The sequence below is a fragment of the Pezoporus wallicus genome, unplaced genomic scaffold (assembly GCF_028554395.1).
Source record: "Pezoporus wallicus isolate ANWC-B61680 ecotype Strahan unplaced genomic scaffold, APGP_CSIRO_Pwel_v1 contig_4238, whole genome shotgun sequence".
NCBI lineage: Eukaryota > Metazoa > Chordata > Aves > Psittaciformes > Psittacidae > Pezoporus > Pezoporus wallicus.
This window is the reverse complement of record NW_026637932.1, coordinates 1,172,324-1,192,181: the sequence shown is the minus strand read 5'-3', so window position 1 is coordinate 1,192,181 and position 19,858 is coordinate 1,172,324. Positions and strand designations below refer to the sequence as shown.

Sequence of the window (19,858 nt, the reverse complement as noted above, 5' to 3'; positions counted from 1 at the left end):
TGAGTCTCACTTCTAAAGAGTAAAATGCAATGGATGTGTAGTTTAATTCCTGCAACCGTGTTCTTTAAAGCAGACACAAAACTGATGGCTTGGCAAAAATCATAGGACAGAAAATATTAACCTGACAAGAAACAAGCTTGATTCAGTCTATAACCTGTATTCATCTATAACCTGTAACCTGCTCACAGTCAGTGAAACTAATTATTTCTTTTACTCTAGGAGCAAAATTTTGCATACAATGTTTTTGTTCTGAAAATGTGTCAATACAGAAATAACTAAGAAAAAGAGCTTTCCCAATCTTCAGATAGGCTCAGGCACCACTGGACTTCATATCAATTTCAATAGTTAATGACTATACACGTCCTTAGTCTCACTCTCGTAACCTTACTCTTTTTCCAAGATGCAGCTGTACATTCAGCTACTTAGAGCCTTTTACACATTAAAGACCATTGTTTATTTCCCCTGTGTAAAGTACTTTCCAGTATTTAATCTGTAAAACTTTCAAACAAAACAAAATTTACTCTCGCAAGAAATCCTGCCTTCAAATATTGTTGTTTATTATCCTCTCATTCTGAATATGATTACATAAAACCTGCTATCTGTAACTTTCCACTGCTAGACTTTCCGCTAGATTTCACTCATAACTGAAGAAGCCCCTGATTATACTGATGTTCAACTGCTGAGAGCCACATATTCTGTGGAACAAATCCTGACCCCTCAGTGACTTTTAACACAGAGATACCACTGATGAATTTAAATAGCTGGAAGCAAACTTTGCTTATTATTCTCTGTCCATGTTCTGAAGAACTAGACTTGTTAGCTGTCTTGAAACCAGGGACCTGAGGAGAACATTTAGTCCAGTTATCTCAACTCTGTCGGCTTTTGCAGAACATTTACATTTGAAAAAGAGGAGGCTGATCACACTTAATTGAGGGAAAACTGTTACTGATTATCATTCAGAAAAGAAGCAAAACCCAACACTGTACCCTCCATCAAGAACATCTGTTCTTTAGACTCCAATGTAAAGTAAGCAGAATTAAAAACTGTCTGGATTCATAAGTATTCGCTCCAAGACACTGAGTGTAAACATGCCTTTTATCAGCTCTCCCAAGGTAAGAAATACATTGCCATTTACTAAATTCTAGTTTTCCTCCTGCTTCCTCTTCGCTTAAGGACTCTACAACAAAACGTATGGCAGATGGAAGAGGGAGCAGAGCTGGAGTGCCTGTATTCCCCCACCACTCTTTCACACTTCATCTCTGACTGACTTTGTGAAGTTAATTCCAATCTTAAATTACTGAGTAGGCCTTCATGAGCCATCACATCACCAGTGATCTGGTGCAGCATTGTTTTTTATGATGGAGGTGGGCATAGAAAGACTTTTCTGTAGTCACCATGAGAGGATCCTACACAACTTATTCAGTTAACAGTCCTTTCTCAGGGTACTAGTAGAGGATAATTCACAGAGGTCTTGAATTAATACAACTTCTCTAGAAAGTCTCCAGTTGACATAATAAATTCATTTTCTCCTCTCTAGTGAGATAATCTATCAGCAGAGCTCATTAGCATCTTCTAAAACAAAGCCTTTCCTAAAATCCTGTTGACATCCCTGAAATTTATGGCAAGTCATATCATACTATTTTAGAAAACGGAATTGGAAAGGACCTCCGGAGGTTAATCTGATCCAGTATAACTCAACAGCCTGCAGACCACTGGTGAGCTGCAGAAGGGCTGCTGCTTGTGCCAGCAAGCAGGCATTGTCAGGAGCTGCCTCCCAATTGTTATCAAATGCCTCCTGGCAGGCAGAGGCAAAACCTGGCTCTTGACTGCTGTCAATACCCACAGGCAGGCATAATGGGGAGTTGGCTTCCCACTGCAGTCAGTACCCGCAGGCAGACACAGTTGGGAACCTATATTTGTAACTACTGCAGTGAAATTAAGACTTTTTTTTTTTTTTTAAATCACAGAGTACAGTTTAATCTAAATGTTAAGTATTTTATTTATTACCCCTCTTTCACACCTGTTGAAGAAGAGTTGGAGACACTGTAGTCCACAGACTTTTTTTGAACAGGGTTGGATGATGTTTTGACTATAAAAGATTGAGAAAAACAGAACTAGTTCATCTCCCTGACAAAGGCAAGATAAATGAAGCATCTGTCATTCTTGTTTTGAAATTTGAAGGTGATTCATTCTTTATATTAAAAAAAAAAAATCACAGCCATAATTTTGGTTCTGATAAAATAGCTAACCATTCTTATTACATTTTATGTGATGTTTCATGGCACTTAAAAATACCATTTTTACAGTATCTCTGAAAAATAAACCTTCGAAAAGCAGAAGTAGACAAATTTCAAACTAGAAATGACGCCAAACTTCACGTGAAAACTTAGCTATAAAAGAAAATTAGAAACTATTGTTAAGGAAGAAAAGATATGTTCTAAACACAACATGCTCTAAACTTTGAATTCCAGTCTTTCACTGGGGTTTGAGACGATGATCTGTGGTTTAAAGATAAAAGGCCTCCTAAGAAAAAACTGATGAAATACCATGTTGTTACAAATTCAAACTGAGAACTTTCAAAACTATCCTTGTGTCTGTTTTGGTTTATCCTATGAGATGCAAATGTCACTGGCCTTTCACATCTACCATGAAAAACATGGAAACATCCCCTCTCCCATGCAGTGCTATGAATCATACCAGAGTCTACTCTGGCTCTTTTTTGGTCTGTTGCCCTTCCTTACAGAAAGTAACTTTTCCTTAACACTCTATGTAGAACAATGGAGTTAATTGCTGCCTTTTTGTAACTGGTAGATGGGCTTTGTTTGAGAAAGATACTGTGAGGGGGAAGCTCTGAAAGAAAATGTTCTTATGTTAGATCCTGCTGCATTCCTGGGAAAGGGAAGTGCAGGTGTTGCCCCGCTCTTGTTCTATGTTTAGATTGTGTCATGCTCTTCCATCCCTTTGGATATCTTTTGTGTTACAGTATGCTTTCCTAATGTGTACCAGGCCTATGACAGAGGCCATAGTATCAGAATAGGGGCTTTAATGTGGTCTTAGAACTGTTGTGATTATTATTATAATTACTATTCAAAAACATTAAGCACACTAGGAAAAGTTTATACTTCACACTTTCTGTTTCCCTTCAGGTGCTTGGCTTTGGTTATACAGCAACGTTTTAACAACCATGTGTTATTAAAATAAAAGAATACAGTGTCAAAAAAAAAAAAGACAAATAATTTGAAATGTATTATTTCACAGCTGGAATTTTGCCTTTATCCTTGAAATATCAGTTAACATTAAAACAACAACTGAAATACTGCCTCCTGCTACCAAATGGTGTTTCTGCCTGTTGTCAGAATAAGGAACTGTGTACTAGTGGCATTAAAACTAATATTTAGTAATTCTGAATCAAGATGGGATAATTGTGAGTTACCTTTGCAGGCTTTGTCCATCCTTTTACAATAATTTTTGTTTAGAAAAAGACTTGTCCAAGTCTGAACCAAATTGGGGTGGATTGAAAACAGTAACAAAGAATGGCTGATCTGGATAGAACTACTGAATACTAATAAGGTGATCATTTTCAGTTGCTAAAAATTTACTGGTGACATTTTTATTTTTCAGTTTTGCCATTTCAATCCTAAAAAACCAATATAAATCTGCAAATAATTAAACACACCCACTCCACAGATATTTCCCATAATCCAGAGAAATAAATCTAGATATATGATACAGCACACGTTGTAGCTGAGTTCCCCAACTTACATAACATTTTAAAAGAAAAGCAGAGTAAAAGTGACATGACAGCTTTTTGAGGTCATGCCCCAGTATGTTGATCCTACCATATTTAAAGGGTAAGGTTGGGTCACTAACTAAATAAGAGCAGTGCTGAAGATTTTTTTTGTTGTTGTTCATTTCAGTCTTGATGACCCTGGCAGAGGTCTTACTTATTAAAGTGTGTTTGTGTATGGAGGCAGCTCCAGAGGGAATGTCTTAGATTATGCTCTTAGAATTGTGTCTGAAATTGGAAAAACACTGCTTAAAGAAACATCATGATGGCACTGAAGCTTCATTCTAGCCTTGCGCACACTTAATGCAGTCACTAACTAAAATACACAGCTCTGCCCTGAAAAGAGGTAAAATGCTGGCATTTTCATTTTGTGCAACAGGATTCATACTGCTTTATGCAATGACTTTTTGAATACACTCATGTACAAAGAAAAAAGAATGCTGAGGTTCGAAAGAGATAAAACATTTCATATTATTGTGGTATAGTCCATCCAATAGAAAACATGCTTATTTCAAATTATGAAGATATTTCAGAGGATATGCAAAGGTATCATACTTATTTTTAATATTCATATATACAAAGGGAATTAGAGGTACCCAGCAAGGTACTGTGGGCACTGGTGTTAATTCCATCTGTAACCTTTTCCCCCTTTTTCCGTTGTAACCATTTTGCATTTCCCCCTTACTTAACTATAAATGAATTAAAAAAGGGGAAGAGGGGAATACAACTTAATTGCACATTATATATCTATGAAGTTTTATTTAAATGACATTAAATGACAGGGAGAGCTAGATAACTTACAAGACCTGGGGAGCAAATCTGAAAACCAAGAAAAAACAATATTCAGTATTGAAAACTAAAAAAGTCAAATACTTAAGGGAAATAATCTGTAGCAGAAATACACTATGGAAGGAAGACAGTGTTTGGAAAGCACTAAAAAAAAAAAGGGGGGACTTGAGGCTAGCAGTGAACAGCAAATTAAATAAGGGCTTGCAATGTGACACAGCACTGGGAAAACAAACATACGATTTTGGCCAGCATATACAAAGGCATCACATTCAAAGTGAGTGGGATTGCATCAGAGGAGACAAAGCATTTGAGAATATATTATAGAAAACAATGGATTAATGTAGGGGTACACAAGGTGATTTACTGGGTTAATATTCAAAGCTATGTGAACAGGTGCAGCTTCATAAAATTTAGTAAAAATTTACCTCCTTATTTTTAGAATTGAATTTGATTCATTTTGTTCAGTAACTCTATGACTTCTTAATCCCTTAATTTAGCAGACTCCTTGGAATTCCTCCTGAAGTTTTACAGAAGACCACGTTGGCGAGCAGCAGGTTGATGAATTGTTTTCCAGTTCTTCTATTCTCAGTTCATTTTCCAGTTTATAGACAGGTTTTTCTGGGGGGGGGAACTGAAAATGTTTCAGGCCAACCCTTAGCTAAACTCAAAGACTGCAAGCAAAGGCAACTCCGGGGCTTGAATAGCCTTACTAGTACACATGGAGAGCTCATCAGTCTCAGCTGAGGCTGCACCCTAGTGCAGGCACACAGAGCAGACAGATCCTGCCTGCCTTTCTGGCCGCTGGAAGGTAGACACATGTAACTGGAATTCTAGCTAAAACAACATGCTTGATCTTTAGCTCTTCTTTTTTTTTTCTGAGAATTTACAATCATATGACATAATTTATGTAGAATTTCTGAAAGCTGCTGAATACCATTTTCACATTACAAGGCCCTGCTTAGGCTCGTAGCTGCAAGGATTCAGGAAAGAAGCACTGGAATGGTTTCAGCAGTCTTTTAGTGCAGAAAACAGAGCTGGTAACAACTGTTACAGAAAGACTGAGACGGGCTATTAACTTCAGTGTCTTTGACCTACCAGACAGTGTGCCTAACATATGTTACTGGTCCTGATTATTTGCTAACCTGTGCCATTTTTGATAAGCTACAGTGGTGCATAAACAGTGCAAAATATCAGCATTAGTGTACCTGGAAATTCTGCATGCCTGTTATTGAATTTCTGCATTGCACTTACTTTGTATCAGTGAAATAACTTCACAAAATGTTTGACAGTGGAGAAAACAGACCAAATTACTGCAGTCTGGAAGTATTAAATCTACACACTGCTGCAGATGTAACATTTGCTTCAGGGCTCTCATGTTCAGCTAGGCATTCATAGTTGACCAAGAAAGCAGTGGTCTCACCAGTTTGGAAGGAAATGAGCAGCTGATTGCTAACAGTACATGAAAAAAGGTATGCTATCTACTATAATTAAAAGTAAAACCCCCAAACCTATCTGCTCTGTTAGAAGAGATAGGGTAAGCATGTGCAAGGCCAATGCTCAGTGCTCTTAAGTAAACAAACAAACAAATGCACACAAACACAGAACAGATGTTTGATTCATAGGAGCTGTAAACCGGTGGGGTCACTTCTTGGATGTCTGCCACTTTCCATGTGGCAGTATATAAATCACACACAGAGTCTGTAATCTATATAAAAATCTATATAGCCTAGACAGAGGAATGGGCTACAAATTTGTAGCCCAGGGAAATTTGCTGATGGCATGGAGCATAGTGGCACACTGAAGAAAGAAGTAATTTCAAGTTCAAATAAAAGTTTTTAATTTGCAGTACGAGTTCACTGCTGACTGAACCATATGTGTCTTTCAAAGTAATAAACAAATATAGTGTATACACAGGTGACTGCAATGGAATTACAGTGGGATTATTTTGAGAGAAATTGTAAAATAGGGGGATCTTTTCATCAAATATCAGTTAAATGTGGAGAAGCAATTAAATAGAAGAAGAAAAACCACCAGGAGAATTCACTATGGAGGTAAGAGTCAAATGAGTGATTTTCGGTGCTCTGAGCCAAGGTAGAAATGCTTTTACTTAAAAACCTCTTTCCCAACAACCTGTTTTAGCACTTGGAAAGACACAAAAAAGGAACAGAAAGATAGAGAGGATGATGATGAGCTATAAATCCAATGCTTAAATTAAGTGGTAGGGCTAGAAATACAGTACAGTGCGTCACTTGTTACAGTGTGACAAATGGTGCTCCATTTGCTAAAGTCATTTACAACTGGCCATTAATAAAGGGGCTGGGATAGGGGATGCCACTTGCTGAAGTTCTAAAAGGAAAGTGATTAAAAGAAGCTGGAAGTCTGAGTATACACTTCAGAGTACTGGCCAAGAAAGGATTTAATTCTTGTTCTTAAACATAAACATTTTACTGATAATGTGCAGTGTTCCCCCTAGGATTATAAAACCTAACTATAACAGACATTGCTCCAGATGTGTTGTAAGGAGAAAATTACTGGGAAAACCTTAACGCAAAGTAGTTAGTAAGAAGCTTTATACTTGTATTGTAAGACAGCGGTTTGTGGAACATCCTTCTAAAAACTTATAATGATAATTGTATCAAATCTGTTCATTAAGCCACCCCCCACACACCTCCCCCCACTCCCTCAGACAAAGTCTCAGTGGAAATCTAGCTACCTTTCTCAATGCAAGAGCTGAAATGTGCATGCTGTTTACCTGAGTTTTCTCTTAAACTCTTTCCCTCCATGATGCAGAAATGGGAATTGACAGAGACTTCTCAACCTGATGCTCAAATAGGTCACCAATTTATTTCCTCTTTTCCTTCCCTGTTCCCTTCAATACCATATATCCAGGCTTTTTTGGTGTATGGTAGTCCCTGCTATTCCAAAGTATTTTATGTTCTTTAATAAAAAATAAATACAATTGTGTAGGGCCCAAATGATTTGGTATCCAGTTCCCTTTCAGAGCTGCACTACCCTGTGAAAAGGATATAGGCACAGGAAAAAGCATAAGTATGATGTTTCCTCACATGCTGGAGACTCATGGCATAATTTGACTCACACTGGTGGAGACTTTGTGATGTGTGGCCCTAGATAATTTCACCTTTTGCTTCTCTGTAACACTAGTTCTAAATTTGTTTATTCCATAGTTACAATTCAATAGTCTGATAATACTGAGTACTTGAGTGGCTGTAAGTATTGTGGGTGTCCATCTCTACCAGAATGTTAAAGGCAGATTTGAGTATAAGCTTCAAACTTCTGAAGCCCCAGCAGACATACAAGCTACAGAATACACAAAAAACCTTCTCCAGCTTCACTGGAAGCTTTTGCTTGGGAAACTTAAAGGAATGCCACTTTTATCCAAACGAGAAGCAATACTTACTAATACAGACAATACATACAGATGATGAGCTACATTATAAACAAATAACCTCAAATAACACCAGGGTTATCAGTACATCAGTACATGGATTTTTAACTGGGAGATGTAAAAGAGGGAACAAGGACTATCATGAGCTGGTCTGTTTAATTAATGTCTTTTCTTTTAAACTAATGTGTGTAGTTTACAAATCATCATGCTACACTTTGCACTGTTCCAGGGAAACTGATCTTTCCTGATCACCTAGTGATGAAGTGTATTAGTATTCACATTGCCCTGAAGTGGATCACTTTTGCAGTTGCCCCTGCTTTCCACATTCTTTCTGGTAACCTTGCAATTATGATGATAATTGTAAGCAATCAACTTGAAACAAATGGTAAAATCACCCAAGCTAGAATGTGCCTTATATTGCTTCTTTTACTTTTATGGACATTTGAATGCAGTTTGGTCAGGATGGAATTTGATCAGAATTTATCAGTCTTGGAAGAAAAACAAGCCAAGCTAATGTTTTATCCAAGTGCAGACTACGTAGGCATGTAATTACAAGTTGTTTCAATGCATTTGTTTTCGACAGGTAATTTGATATTCCTACTTTTCAAGAATTAAGATGTCACAGATAAATAATCACAGCTCTTGAAGTAAGCTTTTTAAAAATACTTAAAATCTTACTATGCTTTGAATTTAGATCTCTAATACATATATATAATTATAAAATTGAACTTTAAAAATATTATATAGATAAACTTTTACAATGGAAATGAAGTTAGAGATAATAGAGCAGTTAAAGTAAATGTCTGTTAAGAGTAATATTTAGCTAAGTCTACATAAATGGGAAGTAACCTTGTGGATATTCTGTTTTGCCAAATATGTATGTTCTTTTTCAAAGTGCCAGACAACATATTGTCTGCACAGTGGAGTTTGCTTTTTAGCCCTGTTCAAATTTTAATATAGTGAGACCTATAAATGTGTAGGGTAACTTTGGTACTGCTATTCAGCAAAAAATGTTATGTTATTATTCTAACTTTGCTATGCACAGATAACTGAAGGATGTTTAAAGCATGATATAATCTCAAGAACTAAGGCATGCTAAAGAGTGAAAAATGGGGAAAAGGAGATTACGAAAATTTTGGTTCAGTTGATAAAAAGCAGGAAAGAGAGACACAGCCTAAGTAAAAAAAGGAACTTGCAAATGTCAAACTAAAAGTTGGATCTTACTATAGTAAAAAAATTTGTCCTGTTCAAGGGACATCATTATTAGGTTTGCTCAGAAATGTTATCACTAGAACCTGTTCATTTAAATATCAAGAATTACATGTAGACTGTCATTATGGTACCATACAAGCAGATATTATTAGTGGCATTATGGCATCTCTGTAAGTTAAACTATAAGAAGCCTTACCTATCGGAAGGAGGAAGATCTGAAGGAGTTTCAGACACAGCTTCCAAGTTGTTTTTTGATTGGTGTTTTTTTTTTTTGGTGGAATGAAGCAATTTTCTACAAAAGAATAATTTTTTAAAAGTTCTGTTCTCAAAATGGCAACATTCTTTGTACTATCTTGTTTTAGCTAACAATGAGCTGCTAAGATGACCTACCATAAAAAAGTATGTCAAATAGAACTCAGTCTTACTTTTCTATCAGTACACTAGAAGAAATTGTAACAATGTTATTGAGAGATGGATGCTTTTCACAGATGAGCAAACAGATGCCAATTAATTTAATACTTCAGCTGTGGGATGAAATAATACTAGACCTTGACATGCTGCACATGGAAGAATAATGATGTTTTTTGTAAATATCACACCTGTAAGTTTTGATAAGGCCAGTTGATGACAGACTGAAGTGTGATTAAAGGCAAATTGAATTGTACAAAGTCTCTCATTTAGATCTTATCAGCTTAATTTATTGGAATTTTATAGTGAACTTAAAAGATTTTTTTTTTTTACTGAAAGACCATCCTATTCAGAGCTCCCTCCTCATTGCGTTCTTTGTCTAAGAGTGCCTGACAATTAACAATCTACCTTCCAGAGCATGTAGCAAGCTCACTGCCCTGGACTTCAAAAGAGCAGAATTTAGCCTCTTCAGGAACCTGCTTAGTAAGGTTCCATGGGATAAAGCCCTAGAGGGCAGAGGGGCCCAAGACTGTTGGTTGATATTCAAGGATCACCTGCTACAAGCTCAGAAGTGTTGCATCCCAACCAGAAGGAAGTGCAGCAGGAGGGCCAGGAGACCTCCTTGGATGGATAAGAAGCTCCTGAGGAAAATTCAGTTGAAAAAAGAGGCTGATAAAAAGTGGAAGCAAGGACAGGTGGCATGGGAAGAGTACAGGGATGTTGTCTGGGAAGCTAGGGACCAGGTTAGGAAAGGTAAGGCTCAGTTAGAATTAAACTTGGCTAGAGGTATTAAGGATAACAGGAGGGGATTCTACAGGTACATAGCAAATAAAAAACAGACTAGGGAGAATGTAGGTCCTCCCAGGAAGCTCTTGGGAGAACTGGCTACACAGGATTTGGAGAAGGCTGAGGTTCTGAATGACTTCTTTGCCTTGGTCTTCACTGGGAAAGGCTCTGACCAAACCATCCAAGTCTTGGAAGGCAGACACAGGGACTGTGAGAATGAAGACCTTGTGCCCACTGTAGGAGAGGATCTAGTTCAAGACCATCTTAAAAATCTGAACATGCACAAGTCCATGGGTCCTGATGAAATCCATCTGTGGGTCCTGAAGGAGCTGGCAAATGAAGTTGCTAAGCCACTGGCCATCCTATTTGAGAAATCATGGCAGTCAGGTGAAGTTCCCGATGACTGGAAAAAGGGAAATATAACCCCCATTTTCAAGAAGGGGAAAATGGATGACCCGGGGAATTACAGACCAGTCAGTCTCACCTCTGTGCCTGCCAAAATCTTGGAGCAGATTCTCCTGGATGGCATGCTAAGGCACATGAAAATCAACAAGGTGCTTGATGACAGCCAGCATGGCTTCACTAAGGGGAAATCCTGCCTGACCAATCTGGTGGCCTTCTATGATGGGGATACAGAACTGATGGACAGGGGTAGAGCAGTTGATGTCATCTACCTGGACTTGTGTAAGCATTCGACACTGTCCCACATGACATCCTTGTCTCTAAATTGGAGCGACATCAATTTGATGGATGGACCACTCGGTGGATAAAGAACTGGCTGGATGGCCGCCCACAAAGAGTTGTGGTCAATGGCTCAATGTCCGGCTGGAGACCAGTAACGAGTGGCATCCCTCAGGGATCGGTGTTGGGACCGGTCTTGTTCAACATCTTCGTCGCTGACACGGACAATGGGATTGAGTGTGGCCTCAGCAAGTTTTCCGATGACACCAAGCTGTGTGGTTGGGTTGATACGCTGGAGGGAAGGAATGCCATCCAGAGGGACCTTGACACGCTTGTGAGGTGGGCTGATGAACCTTATGGAGTTTAACCATGCCAAGTGCAAGGTGCTACACCTGGGTCGGAGCAATCCCAGGCACAGCTACAGGTTGGGCAGAGAAGAGATTCAGAGCAGCCCTGCGGAGAAGGACTTGGGGGTGCTGGTCAATGAGAAAATGAACATGAGCTGGCTTCAGTGTGTGCTCACGGCCCAGAAAGCCAACCGTATCCTGGGCTGCATCAAAAGGAGCGTGACCAGCAGGTCGAAGGAGGTGATCCTACCCCTCTACTCTGCTCTTGTGAGACCTCACTTGGAGTATTGTGTGCAGTTCTGGTGTCCCCAATATAAAAAGGACATGGAACTACTGGAACAAGTCCAGAGGAGGGCCACGAGGATGATCAGGGGACTGGAGCACCTCCTGTATGAAGACAGGCTGAGAAGGTTGGGGCTGTTCAGTCTGGAGAAGAGAAGGCTGCATGGAGACCTCATAGCAGCCTTCCAGTATCTGAAGGGGGCCTATAGGGATGCTGGAGAGGGACTCTTCATTAGCGACTGTAGTGACAAGACAAGGGGTAATGGGTTAAAACTTAAACAGGGGAAGTTTAGATTGGATATAAGGAGGAAATTCTTTATTGTAAGGGTGGTGAGGGACTGGAAGGGGTTGCCCAGGGAGGTTGTGAATGCTCCATCCCTGGCAGTGTTCAAGACCAGGTTGGACGAGGCCTTGGGTGACATGATTTAGTGTGAGGTGTCCCTGCCCATGGCAGGGGGGTTGGAACTTGATGATCTTAAGGTCCCTTCCAACCCTAACTATTCTATGATTCTATGATTCTATGATTTCAGGGACTTCTTTGATGAAAATGCTCACTATTGTGGGCTGATAAAAGGTCATGGTACTTTTGAAATGTGAAACCAAGAACCTAAAAAAAGACAATGAATGAAAGAGCATGTTGGGCTAGAACCCAGGTATATTCATCACTTAAACCACATAGCTAGAAAGGTGTTATGAAACAATACTCTTTTGGGTCAGTGATATTTATGCCTACATTAATAAATAAGTGTCAAGGAAGGAAAAGTGCAACATTTTAACTGCATAAACAATAATCCATTAAATAATATAAGCAAATCAAAAGAAGACTGTTTCTTCAGAAAAGTTATTCCTTGGGAAAAACTAAGTTCTGGTGGTGATTTTAGATAGGGTAGATACCATGGGGAACTATGGAAATTTAGAAATAAAGTCAAATACATGGTTTAAAGATTTAAAAGAAAATTAACAGAATTTGTAAACTTCGTGAATACTGGACAGATAGATAACTATTGTTACATAATATTTTTCTGCTCCCTACTTGCAGATGCTTTACCCTATCAGTTTCTGTAATATGGTAGTTTTAATTTAAATACTATAAATCTTGGGTTATGACTTTAAACTGTAGCTATTAATATTTATTGATAAACTAAGCATCCCTCTAAGAAGGGGCTGTATTTGAATAGTCTATATCCCTTCTTTTGGTTTTCAATTAGCATTAGAGAGGGCATATTAATTATTTGAAAAGATCATATTACTTTTATTTACTGGTATCTTCCCATCTATGATATTTATCTTGGCCTAGTTTCCTTTTTTAAAGATTAAGACAATTCGTTGCACACACATGCATATGACATGGAATATATAGAAAGGTTTTGTAGAGAAGACTTCAGAAAGCATTATTTTTTAAAACCTTAAGTCAGACTTAGAACAAATATAAATTGGTGCAGCTCCATTTGCTCTAGCGGCATTATCTGATTTTTGGTAGCCAAGAAGCTGCCACAATATTTCCTTTTTATTCTTGATATTTTACTTGTTTCTTTTCATTGAATGTTGCAGCAGAAGATTGCTTTGGCTGTAAACACAAATAGCAATGCCAGTGAAATAGCGTTCGTATACTCTGGCAGTGTATAGATTAGATAGGCATAGTGGATGCAAAACCTTGTCTACATTTTTTAAGAAGGAAGAGAGGAAGAAGGGAAGAATACATGAAATACTGAACAGCAGGACTGCAGTGATTCATAACTTGCTCTCTGTACTGCTGTGACTTGCCACTGGTTGTTCACAACTTCAGCAGAATCTCTGGGGATTCACAAGAGTTTATGCATTAGCACAGCATTATTTCTGATCCTGCTGAAAAGTGCACAGAAACAGACATGATTCAAGCCTTCAGTTCTTTCCACACAGTAAAAGAACGCATCCACAACCAATTGAACTGCATACAGACTCCTTCAATCAAACGAGTATAGGTGCAATCCCTACTCTATGTCAGACAGGGATAGCCAGTCTGTGGGAGTTAATGTGGAATGCAGACACATGGTAGAAACAGCTCAGTATCTGGATTACCAAAGAGAAAATAGGGGGACTTGTCTTGCAAATACACAGGCACTCTGCATGCTCAAATGTGCTATCTGGTAACAGCTATGGACAAAATCCTGTAAGTCTTAAGGATAAGTTACAAGAATCCTTCCTCTGGAAAGACTACACAGAATGATGCTCTTCATGCCTAAGCCTTAAAGCTGTTTCACTGGAACAGTATGTGGAAGCTAAACAGCTGGTAAGGTGAAGAAGACATGTGCATACATGTGGGCTGGGAATAAAAGCGCAGGTCAAATATTACAAGTCCTTGAAAAAAGAGGTTTATATCAACTCACCCTACTAGTTCTGGCAACTAGTGGCCAATGTCCTGGATTGTCTTGTTAGCTGGCAGGGTAGGGTGGACCCACTTTTGAGGTCCTGTTGATTAGGGGGAGTTTAAAGACTTCCCTTTACTGAGGAAGGGATGCATTAGAAGAAGGAAGGAAAGAAAAAGGCTTTCCTCTTATCATCCTTCTGTCGTCACCCATAGAAAGGAATTTGACCTTTTGATTGAGTTGTTTTCTTGCTTTGTTTAGTAGTGAATTGTCATTTGCAACGGGCCTCTGCCATCAATGAAGTCCTAAGCTCTCCCCTCTTTATGCTGTGGAAGGAATGCACATCAGTAATACAGATCAACAGGATTATAGTTACTTAATTGGACTCTGGCTAATAAAATTAACCAATAGATAGAAGAGAGTTGTTTTGTTTTCTTTTGTTTAGTATTACCAACAATATTCTCCCTCTGACTAGATGCCAGAAAAAAGAATTCCTAGTTTCCTTTTAGTGAAGTTTGCTTCTTTTTACATTGTGCATGTAAATTTAGGAAGCATAAACTCTTAATGACTGTCCAAATATAAATTAAGCAGACAAAGTAGTGGTTATGTTTTACAATACAAAGTAATTTAGGACTGCTGTATGCTATTGCAGCTTGATTAGAGTAACAATAACAAAGCTCACAGAATGTTTCCTGTTTGTTTTTAAAGTTTTGCCCCTTAAGGTTTTAGCAGAGGCATTCCATATAAGACAGCTAGCCCTAATTCCTTGCCTTCTGTAATGTTTACTTTTGCCCAACCCATTTCACATTTGTATATCACATTAATACAGTTGCAGTTATTTGAACAGAAATTATACTATGTATTTTGACTTCTAAGCAATAATTGGAAGTAACAACAGGATCTTAAGTAGTAACGCAGCTGTCTCCAAAGTATTGTTAAGCCTAAAGAGTTATTGGGAATGCACAAAACTACAAAGGAATTGTAAAGAAATGATTTCATCTGTATATGATTTTAATCAAGCTTGGCTTGCTGTTAAAAGGCTTGTTGAATGAAGACTGCATTTCCCTTATGAGAGTCCTGACCGTGTAGTTCAGTATCAGCCAACCAAGGCTTATTGCCGTAACAATAGCTAGAGGGTTTACCACAAAAAATAAAGAAAAAAAACCCCACCAGAAAAAAAAAAAAAAAGCTAAACAAAAAACCCCAACCTTTAATTTCAGGTTGTCGCTGGTCACTTTTTTAGGAAATGACAGGTAAAAAATCAAAGTGATAAATAGCAAAAAGTCTGGTTGAACAAATGCAAACTTACAGAAGTTAAATAGCATTTTATTCATAAAATTTTCAATACAGTTACTTAATTAAAAGAAGCAGTTCACCTGGGTTTTTCTTCATATACTCCATCATTATTTCTACTGCTGTAATATTACTGATTTCAAAAAGTGAAGTCAAACACTTTTCACCTAAACTCTTACAAATGTAGTATATGGATGTTGGATTTAATATTCCTAAAGTAAATACATAGTTCTGCTTTGTAGAACTATGAAAACATAGAAAGATGATTTTGTCTAATGCTAATTGAAAACTGAAAAAAATGTTTTTATCTTCTAATTTTAGGACATGCTCCTGTAACCGTTAATATTATTTGTAGAAAAACACATAAAGGAATATTTTGCTAATGGTCCCTATTCATGATTTTAATAGCATTAATAAAATGAAGGAAACTTATACATCTGTCTCAGCATTTGCAGTCAGGATGGGTGCATTAGTGCCAGACTTTGAAAACTCCAATTCACACAGATTGTTCCTTTGAAGTTAATGAGATATTTGTATGAGTGGGGGCTACTCGAGCCAGTGTTTTCTGGTTGGAGCCTTAGTCCTTTCTGTTGCCAAGTGTACTTAAGTTTATAAGACCATCCATTTCAACACATTTTGTTTAGCTAAATTGAAGTACTTCATTTTTAAGGAAAAAGTTATATTGCCAAAAAGTATAAACAGGGCTAACTTTGACTAATATAAATATTTGAAAACCAGAACTTTTTGCTACATCTTATAGAAACAATCCTAGTGCAGATGACAGAGGGAAAAGGGCTTTTCTGGAATGGATGGTTCAACTGAAGAACAGCACAGAGGAAATCTTAAAAATAAATATGCGGAAATTTGTCTTCTAACAGCCAGCATATTTGGATCAGGTTCAAAATATTTTTGCCTAACAATTAAATGGAAATTCTTTACATTTCCAGTTCCGCAGCACATTATTTAAACCTTAAGCCTCTCTAATTAAGAGGAATCATTAAATTTATTCCTATTGCCTGCTTTAAAGTTTATTTGCTAATAAGCAACTGGACAAGGGATGTGTGAAATGAATAGTTGAAGAAAAACTCTGACAGCAAAAGAAAGGTCTGGAGGGTGAAGTTGGTTTATTAGGCACCGTTTGTCATGAATGGGTCTACTGCACGTACAAAAGCAAATCCCACTACCTTAGAAGATTAATTCTGAAGGAGGCACTCGTGGGTCAAAGTATACATAAGCGTGTGCCTAATCTCAGAGAAATCAGGCTATTTTCTCACAGCAATTAAGCAGAGGTCTAGGGTTTCACCCACAGTGTATTTAAACACAGGATACAATTAAACCCCAAAGTATTAATATCTGTGCTGTGCAAAATTGCCCAGGAAATAGATTTTGCCCTCTTTCAAATGGAAAGCAAGGCAAATTAAGGAGGATGGCTTTATTTGAGTAAAAATTATCCTGAAACAAATGTAAGTCATTCATTTTTAGCTGTTAATTTCTTACATACACTTTCCTCTCCACCCCCATTTCCTGCTCACATAATTTACTCTGGAATGTACAGTCTTCAGTGGATACAAGTGATCAACACCATTTCGTTAAAATACTTTTGTTTTCATGGCTAGTATAATTTCTATAGGATAACGGTTCAACCAAAGCATTTTAAACATATTAAGAACAAAATGCTGCTCTGTACTGGCAATCTTGAACGTCAAGGAAAAGAGTGACTGAACATCTTATTCGGCAAAGAACAGTTACAAAAGTTCTCTTTCTGATGTCTATGGGTTATTGAACAGTGTGAGTGGAAAGAACACTGTGACTTAATTTAATGCCAATTTGAAATGTTTTTAAAGAAAAAGGAAAAACTCAGCTAAACAGCATGATTTTCATTGCATATGAACTTATCTATGTAGACATAGTAAAAATCAAATAATTGTTTTAAACAAAATCTTCTTTTTCAGCTCCCTTGATGTCCTCTCTGTTTTTATGGTCTTTCACATTATCACTTAAAATATAATTCACTTCTGTCTATCCATCATACCTACATAATATATTTCACTCTCAAATTGCTTAATAAAAAGAAAAAAATCAATCTTTCGCCCCTTACTTTTAGATGATGGGCATTTCCTATCAGAACAACTGTTTATACACATAGCAGCACACTCTGCACTATGATAAATCCTGTCTCCTTTATTTTTACACTTAGAATTGTTCCAGCTTTATGATCACAGCAATGTACCTAATAATATGAACAAATTAATTCTAGATCTCAAAGCTTCTGTGTATCAAGTTTCAGTAATTCTGTGGAAAATATTGGTATTTTCAACTTTCAGATCAGTGATGCAGTGCACAGGATGTTAATAAACAGTCTAATTGGTGAAGTAACATGCAGAAATTTTTTAAAAGAAAGAAAAAAATTGCTTTTTGCTAATCACGTTGGTCAGCAAGACACTATTTTAACCTTTAAAAATGCAGCATATCCCAAAACAACTTACTTCTTAAATAAATGCTCTTCTTGAGCGCAACTGACCTTTTAAATGATTATATCTCAGCACTTGCAACAAAAAGAATTTCACCTATCACCTTTACACTGTTGATGCACTGCATTGGGTGAATCCATAACCTTTTCACAATATGTAACATGCCGCAGAACACAAAATAACTTGTTAACTTTAATTAAGTCCCTTCAGAAAAGTTCTGCTGACCTCTTTGGAAAGAAATCTTACTAAATGAAAAAATAAACCTAGACAAATTCCAAATCCCTCTACATTTGATAGCTCTAAATGAATCTCCAACCATTTCAGATTATCCCTCAGAGCACTGGAAAAGTTTGCTGCCCTGTATCATCCATAATAAGATTTTTAGGTAAATTTCAGTAAACATAAGGAAAAAAAAAAATCTTGTTTAAAAAACAATCTTTTATTTTCCAGCAGTCTCTAAGTGCCTGATGGTCTTTGGAACATGCCTGAAACTTATGTTAGGAGCAAAATCAAACAGAATATATACGAACTTCAAAATGTGCAATTAATTTAAGGTGACACAAGCATTTGCAAATTCTATTTCACTCTGGCCACGTATCAGACCTCTAAGACAGTTAATGTTTCCTGATTATAAAAAGAAATCTAGTAAACCTCTGTCTACACAAGTGTGTGCAGTAATAATGGTTAAGCATGTGCTTAATATGAGCACACACTTCAGACCAGCAAGAGATTGATTTTATTCATATGTTTTTCCAGTTCACACACAGGATGAATCTATAAAGACTACAAAACTTTGTAGCCATACTCTGTAAGACACAGGTGCTTCAGTTCACTTTTGATGTTGAGGTGATCATAATTATTTACTATGTGCTCTACAACATGAAGAGGAAACATAAATCTTGATGTGCTTTTATACTTAAAATAAAATCTTTGTAAAGACAGTGGGTTCTAAATGAGTGGTGTGACAAATTTTAAATAACATTTGTTGCTGTCTTTACTGTATCTTTTTAAAATTCTGTTTGAGACACAGCTAAAAAGACGCTTATTTGCTTGAAATGAAAGGTATTGTTAGGGAAGCATGCATTAAAATTAAAAAAAAAGCCCTCAATAATGAAAATACATTCACAGGCATCTTTTTTTGTTTTAACATTGAGTTAATAAGCCAGTGGTATCGCAATAGGTACAACCTTCTGATGTAAAATTGAAACTAGTGTCCAATGATACTCTGAAGTACTGGAACAAGCAAAGAAATGGAGAGGCGTAAGAAATATGAAACTTGCTGTGGCTTTCCCTATACAAAGGGGATGAGTTATCTGATTGGTGTGTAATCACGAAGTTAAACAAACAGCAGTAAGGCTAAACTAATTCACTGTCAAGTCTACATGTCACCCTGGCTGGTTCATTACATGCATTTGTGACAATACGGAGGAGACAACTGTACTGAATCAAATAATGTGCAACAGTTTACACTCCTATAAAACTATTTACATTTTGTCAAATGAATATTTATAACAACTGGCTTTCCCTTCACAAACACTATAGCTCAAGCAGCTCCCAGTCATTATCGTATTTAGGAAGTACAAACACTAATTCTGTGAGTCAGCGACACAGTCTCTTGTAACGTGCCAGAAAACAAGGCCTGCAATACTAATACAAAATCTAGGAGAAACGTGCTATTGCAGTTTTTCGAATGTCCTAGCGTTTTTGTGTCTCCAAGTCGCAGGAATTCAGTTTCAATATTATATCTGCCCTTCAGCATAGCATGCCCCAGTGAAACAGCCGGTGAAGTTTATTTTGCACTTTATCAATACAGTGTAAACCAGCATGTGCTTACCTCCATGGGGTTACTGAACCCAACTTGTCTGTGTGCACAGACAGCACTTTGGCCACAGATGTGACTGGTTAACTGTACAAGCAAGGAGGATAAATCCACACAACAATACTTCATTCACCAAGGAAATCTGCTGTGGATTACAGCTTCTCTATGGTTACGTCTGTTCTTAATTTACTGCTTTTATTCGGTTTTCAACCATAAATGAGCCCCTTATGAG

General features: G+C 37.4%; 1 long non-coding RNA gene across 1 annotated transcript in view; it reads right to left on the bottom strand.

Annotated features, from left to right (window-relative positions):
- Positions 1-783: 783 nt before the first annotated feature.
- LOC130598664 (uncharacterized) overlaps positions 784-19,858 on the bottom strand; it is a 163,750-nt gene continuing 144,675 nt past the window's right edge. The window contains exon 3 of the long non-coding RNA XR_008972051.1: positions 784-839. This is a non-coding gene — a long non-coding RNA (uncharacterized LOC130598664). The remainder of the gene's footprint in view (positions 840-19,858) is intronic.